We start from the raw sequence: 6,959 nt of genomic DNA, 5'->3' as shown, positions 1-6,959 counted from the left end.
CCTTCTAACCTGCATTTCGCAGCCGCCTCTTCCCCTTCCCACCTTCCTCCTGGTCGTCCCTGGGTGGCCTCTAATCCCAGCCACCAACTACACACACACAGAAAGGAGGGACACGGATTGGATGGGCAGAAAGGCAACAGAGCTGCCGAGACCAGGAGGGGAGGGTGGGCGCCCGAGGGAGGCGGCCCCGGCTGCCAGGCAGCCCCCGGGCAGGCCGTCACTCACTGGATTTCCCCGAGAAAGGCGGAGAGGGGACACACACCCCACGCACTCTCCCCGCATGGGCCCTCGAGGCCGAGGCCCGGCGGGCTGCAGACCCTCGGGGCCCCCAGAGGGCCAGGAGGGGGACAGAGGCGCAGGGGCACCCTGGCCAGAGGGACCTCGCGCCAGGCGGAGAGCGGGAGAGTGAGAGCCAGGCACGCGTGGGCAGAGGTGTGTGCACGTTCACACACGCGCTCGGCAGCCAGAGCCCCAGGTGTGGCGGCAGAGAGGCCCGGGGCCAGACGTGAGCGCGGGGCCACAGCCCGCAGGGGCCGGGGGAGCCACCGGCCGCGGGCGCTCTCCCGAGGATGCGCTGGGGCATACGCGTGTGCCGAGCCAGCAGCGGGACAAGCGAGGGCACACACGGGAGCCGGGGCGCCCCCGCCCGCCCCAGCCGCGCAGGTCGCCCCACCAGGGCAGCTAAGGCGCTGGGGAGCCGAGGGCCACCGGCGCGGGTCGCCCTGGGGCCCCTCTAAGCACGGGCGCCCACACGCGCTCCGTCAGCGCGAGGTGTGGGCCCTCCTCCTCTCGCAGGGACGCTCTCTTTCCCCAGGGCCCCCCTCCCTGGCTCTCCTGCCCTGGGGGGGTGGTCCGCTCCCACACCCTCCTCCCCTCCTGCCCCTCTGGCCGCACACAGGTCCTCACGCCCTCAGGGGACCCCTGCGCGACCTGTGGGGTCTCAGCCCCTCTTCCCAGCCACGCTTGGCTCTCCCCTTCCCTCCCTCCCTCACCAGCCTGGGCCCGGGGGCTCCCCCACCCGTCTTTTTCTCTCCCACCCACCGGCTGGGGCCTGCACCCTCGGGGTGCTTCTCCTGGCTCTCCCCGCCCTGCTGCCCCCTCTCCCCCGGGGCGCCTCCCCATCGCTGAGCACGGGGACGGAGGGCGCTTTCAAACCACTTGGCTGCCACTGGTGGTTTAACTTAACTCGAGCTTTCCCGCACAAGCCCAGATCGCAGCCTGGTGGAGAATCGCCCCCGGGGCAGCTCCCGCGCCCCGGCCCGGAGGCCTGGGCCTCTCTGCTCCCTCTGCACGGGGTCCAGTGATGGCCGAGGTGCCCTGTGCCTGGAGAGGGTGAGGGTCTCCCCGGGCGCCGAGGGCAGGGCTCTCTGCACCAGGACTGCGCTCGGCCAGCCTTGGTCCCGCCCGTCGCCCTGGCCGGGTTGCCCGAGCCTTTGGTCCCTCTCTGGCCGGTGCAGGGGGCACCTGCCTCTGAGTCTAAGGGTCCTGCACTCCCACCGGGGAGAAAGCCCCTCTCCCTTCCCTTCCCGGTCCCTGAGGGTGGGGTGGCACTGCCAGTGGAGGGTGCAGAAAAGTAAGCTGCGCGGCCAGACGGGACGCCCCCCACGGCCTGGAGACCCCCGGCTCATCTTGGCAGACAGAGGCAGGGGCCCGGCGGTGTCCCCACGAGGGCTGCAGAGAGCAGGCATGGGGGTGGGCCTGGAGGGGGCTGCGGGCCAGCGGGTGCCGAGGAGCATGGCAGGGAGGAGGCTGGGGGGGGCGGGTCCAAGGGCGCCTCTCCCTCCCCCTCCAGCCTCACCGCCTAGAGCCCCTAAGGCCACGCTCCTGGCCAGGGGCCTGAGCCCTGGTTCAGACACTGCGGCGAGGGTCGGAAAGCAGCGCCAGCCATGGCTCCTGTGTGGGGGCAAATCCCGGGAGGTCCACACAGAGGAGACTGCCCCCCCCAAGACCCCCAACACAGCGCGGGAGACGGCCGTGAGAGGAGCCAGCTTTGTGGGGAGGTGGGCCCTGTGCTGAGCATTTTATGTGAAGCCCTGCAAGGGAGGCACGACCAACACCCCTAGATTTCCAGATGGGGTAACTGAGGCCCAGGGAGGCGAGTCCCCCAGCTGGAGGTGGCAGAGCCGATAAGTGAGCATTTCTGATCCAGCCAGCCCCTCATTGTACACGCAGGGGAAGGGAAACCGAGTCACAGAGCGGGGAGAACCCCTGCCCTTCCAACCCTGCGGGAATCAGTGGTAACCGAGTGTCACCTCCACCACCCCCGTGCAGTCAGGGTCAGGGTGAGTGACGGGCGGCCTGCAGGCACCCCCCTCCAAGAACATAGTCCCTGGCCTGGAGAAGGGTGCTGACTTGCCCAGTTTCGGGGTTCCCGCATGGAGCACCTTCCCTGCCAGGCCCCGTGCAGAGTGTGTGGCCACGGGGCTGGGACCCGCCCTGCAGTAGGGGAGGTCATCTGAGAGCCCCACTTCACAGATGGACAAGTCAAGCCCCCAGGGCAGTGGTCCCCATAGGAGGACAGCCTGCTAGTGAGGCAGTCCTGGGCTGAGGCAGAGGGGCCCCGGGAGTGGCCCAGGGGTGCACCGAACCCCGGAGCCCGTGGCTGCTCCAAGCCCGCTCGGACTGAAGGGACAGCACCAGCTCCATGGCGCTTAACTTTTTGTTGCTCTATTTTGGGAAGAAACCCCTTTAAAATAGAGTCACGTAGAATCCTGAGCTGGAAAGCAGATCTCAGCTGAGGCCCCCCGCAGACCCCCTCAATCAGCCCTGCTACCAGCACCTGGGGAGCCGCTGGGTGCTGAGGTGCTAACTGCCCCCACGCCCCCCACCTCCAGCCTGAGGCACCCAGAGGGCAGCCGGCCAGGGGGTGCAGGACTCCATCTCGGGGCGGCCAGGCCTGGGGGTCCATGGCGCCGCCGCGGGCCCTTCTGTGGAGCAGGCTCTTGGGGGGCGTGAAGAAGCCACCCCGCAGGCCCTGGCCACCCACTGCTGCTGGCGGCTGGGACCCAAGGGGCCAGCACCCTGGCCACAGGCGGCCACCACTTCCCAGTTCATCTGTTAAGTCCAGTTAGAAACCCGCTGGTCCGGCTCGCACTTGCCCTGTGGAGCGCGCCACCGGGGCTGGGCGCTGCCGTCCTGGACAGCGCGGGCCGGAGCCTTCCACCGTGGCCCGCAAGGCTGGGCCTCTTGGGACTGGAGGAGCTCCTAGTGGCGGGGGACCCACTGCGGCCCAAGCCGCGCCCCGGGGCTCCCCAGACAGCCCTGCGGCTGTGCATCAGCCCCGCCAGCGAGGACACGGGGCAGGATGGCAAGGTCCAGTTCCCAGCAGGAAACGGGCAGCCGCGGGGATGGCAGCCCGGGCTCCCTCCTCGTCCCACCTGCCCACCAGGCTCCCGGTCCCAGCTCGCACTCATTAGGCACCTGCTGTGTGCCAGACCTTGTTCTGGGGCCTCTTGCCAGAGCAAGGAGGAGCCGAGCACCCCGGGGAGGGCGTTCACCCCATGGGGGCTGGGACAGGGATCCAGGCACCCCGTGCGGTGCAGAGGGCAGCAGGGCCAGGCTCTGCATGCGAGGGGCCTTGCCCTTCTCCTCCGCCACCCCAGCCCTGCGCTCTCCCCTTTCTGGGAGCGCCCTCTCCCTCACTCCCAAAGCTCTCCTCCAGCTTGGTGGCATGGTGCCATCCTCCCCTCTCCCCCCTCGGCCCCACGTGGCCCGGCCTCTCCTCCCGGCCTCTGCCCCATCGAGAGCTGCCCCTGCCCTCCCGCCTCCTGGCCTCCTGGCCCGCCGCTCGCCTGGCCCTCTCTTGCCCCCAGCCCTGCCCCCGACATGCCCTCTGTACCCCACAGCTCCTCCAGGGGCCTGGGGAATGGGCACGGCAGTGGCAGGAGCCACGCAGTCAACATTGGTTAAGGGAATACAGGAACGACCACATAAACGGCCAGTTCACACCGCAAGCGCCCTCCAAGCAAGGCTCGCTGAGGGCCGCCCCAGGGCGGTGGCCCTGGCCCCCGAGCTCCCCTGCCACCCTTAGGAGCCTACACTGCCTTTCCCCAAGGTTCCAAAATACACTAGGGGGCTGCTCATTCTTGGGGCTTTCAAAGCGCCAGGACGTGGCCTGGCTCAAAGGGACCCACGGGAAGCTGTTTCACACGTCCCTGCAACCGAGCTGACCACAAACCGCTCCCCCAAACCTTCGCAGCTCCGGGCCTTCCTCTGTGATGGGGCTGCCGGGAAAAGACACCTGGCTCTCCCGGCTTTGATGTCTCCCCACTCTCCTAACTCCAGACTCCACTTCCGCCCCGTCCTTCACAGTTGGGAAGTGCTTCTTTAGATCTAACCCCCATCCTCTTTCTGTGATGACAGTCAATTTCCTATGTCTCTTTCCAACCCTCTGAACTTCCCCAGAAAGATGAGTGTGCGTGACAGGAATGGCCCCTGCCTCCCTCTCCTCGCCCCGCCTCCCCCAGGCCCCCGAGTTTCCGATGTGCCATCTGCCTGAAGCCTCGTGGGCACGGTGCCCGCGCTCGCAGAGCTGGGGCTGGGGAGGAGGACGAAGCTGGGGGGGCCTGGCCGCACACCCCACCCTCTGTGAGTCTCTCTGTCTTTCTGCCCCCCCCCCACTGTCCCTCGCCCCCTTTCTTGCCCCCTGGGGTGCATGTACGTCTGGCGCCTCAAGGCTCTGCCTGTTTTTGCGCCGTGTCCCCACTCTTTAAGCTGTTTGCTCCTCTTCTCTCTCTGGAGCCTCTCGTGTCTGTGGGTCATGCCGAGGCTTCTCCCAGGACGGAGGGGCCTGGCAGGGGGCCGTGGTGAGTGCTGGGCCCTCCTGGGCTGGGGGGCCTCAGCCAGGCCCTCGGGCCCCCAGGCTGCTTCTCTGTCTGGCAAGTGGGGCCGTGGCAAGCCTGAGGGCGGAGGCGTGGGCAGGGCTCAGAGAATTCTCCCACCACTAGGAGGGGTGCCCGGGCCGGCGGTGGGGGGACAGCAGGGCATGGGGTCCCGGAGGTGAGCCACGGGGCTGCTGGGGTTCCCAGCCCTGGCAGGCCCCCCGCCGGAGGGGCCTCTTCCCCCGTGTGCTTGGCCTTGGGCAAGTGACACGGCCCCTCCGGGCCTCCGCTGCCCTGTCTGTGAAATGGGGCATCAATAGTCTCCTCGCAGGTGACGTGCCCAGAATGGTGTCCACTCGGCTGTAGTTGTGCTGGATGTCATTGTTCAGAGTTTGCAAGTTGAACGCTTGCCCCACGCCCGGTTTTGTGGGAGTCTCCGAGCACGGAGCCCACAGTCCCAGGGTCGATGCCAGTGGGAGAGTCTGGAGGTGGCCGGGCGCCTGCAAGCACAGCCACGTGCAGAAGCTTCCGACAGGGCGCAGCGGGTGCAGGGCAGGATTCACGGGAATCCTGCTGGGAGCAGCAGGGCGGTGCTGCTGCAGCACAGATGTGCCCGGGGACCCATGCGGCACTGGTGGTGTGTGGGCATGCTGCCTCTGCCAGGCAGGCCTCCTGGGATGGGCGGAGCCTCTGCAGCAGAGTCAGAGGTCCCCACCCTGTGGCAGGACAGGGCAGGTGTCTGTGAGTCTGGAGCACAGGCAGGGGCAGCTGCTTCTCCCCGTGCCGTCACCCGCTGTTGACGGGCCAGGCTGTGTCGTGGGTCCTGGGGACCCAGGGGTGGACCAGAGGGATGGAGCCCCTGTCCCTGGGGGCTGCATTCTGGGCAGAGAGGAGGCCAGGCGGCATGAGTGCTGTGGAGAAGGAAAGCAGGAAAGCAGAGAGGGGTGCTGGAGGGGGGCGGGCAGCTGTGTGATGGGGTGCCCGGGTCAGCCCCACTGAGAGGGGACATGGAGCAAGACCCGAGGGGAGGGCAGAAGAGAGCCCTGGGCCAGCCGGGAGGGGCGGCCCAGGCAAGGGCGCAGCAGGTGCGACGGCCCGGGGGCCAGGGCGGCCTGCACAGCCTGTGCCAGAGGCAGCCAAGAGGCCAGCGTGGCCCACGGCTGGTGAGCAGGGGGGGGGTAGGAGGTGAGGCCAGAGGGACTGCCTCGAGGGGGGCCCAGGAAGCCAGGGACTTCGCTCTGCCTCTGAGGCAGGAGCCATGGGAGGTTGTTGAGCGGAGGAGGAGCAGGATCTGACTTGGGTGTCGCCAGGTGCCCTCTGGCTGCCTGCGGGGAGCGGGGAGAACAGGAAGGAGGTGACTGCAGCTGTCCAGGCGAGAGGCAGCGGTGGCTGGGCCGGGGCTGGGGCCAGGGCCAGGGATGGGGTGGGAAGGGGTGGCCTCTGCGTGTGATTTGGAGCATTGGAGCATTTGACTACTGAATCCTCCCAGCCGTCCTGGGAGGTCGGGGCTTCTATTATACCTGCTTCAGAGTGGGGGAATCTGCAGCTCAGAGAAAATGAGTTCACTCCCTGAAGTCACACAGCAAGCAGGCGACAGGGTCAGGATTTGAACCCAGGGCTCTCGACGCCTACCAGTGTGCTCTGCTGTTAACGCTTGCTTCTGTAGCCCATGGTGTCCTGGCACTAGTCAGCACCTATGCTGGTGTCTGGCATATAGTGGGGACACAGTGACGAGTGCTTCCTGGATGAATGGGTGGACAGATGGACAGATGGACAGTTGGGAGAGTGAGTGGATGGATGGACAGATGGGTGGATGGATGGATGGACAGACGGGTGGGTGGTGGGTGGATGGATGGATGTACAAATGGATGGATGAATAGATGGATGAATAGACACACGAATGGGCGGGTGGGTGGATGGATTGGTAGGTGAATGGATAGATGAATAGACAGATGGATAGATGAACAGATGAACAGATGGATGGATGGATGGATGAATGGGTAGATGGATGGACAAATGGGTGGGTGGGTGGATAGCTGGATGGACGGATGGACGGCAGATGGATGGATGGCTGATGGAGGTGTAGACAGATGGCTGGCTGGCTGGCTGGAGGAGTGGGGCCCCAAGCTCGTTTACAGA

This window comes from Dasypus novemcinctus, chromosome 18 (assembly GCF_030445035.2).
Source record: "Dasypus novemcinctus isolate mDasNov1 chromosome 18, mDasNov1.1.hap2, whole genome shotgun sequence".
NCBI classification, from domain to species: domain Eukaryota; kingdom Metazoa; phylum Chordata; class Mammalia; order Cingulata; family Dasypodidae; genus Dasypus; species Dasypus novemcinctus.
The sequence above is the reverse complement of the archived record's forward strand: the minus strand, read 5'-3'. Positions refer to the sequence as shown.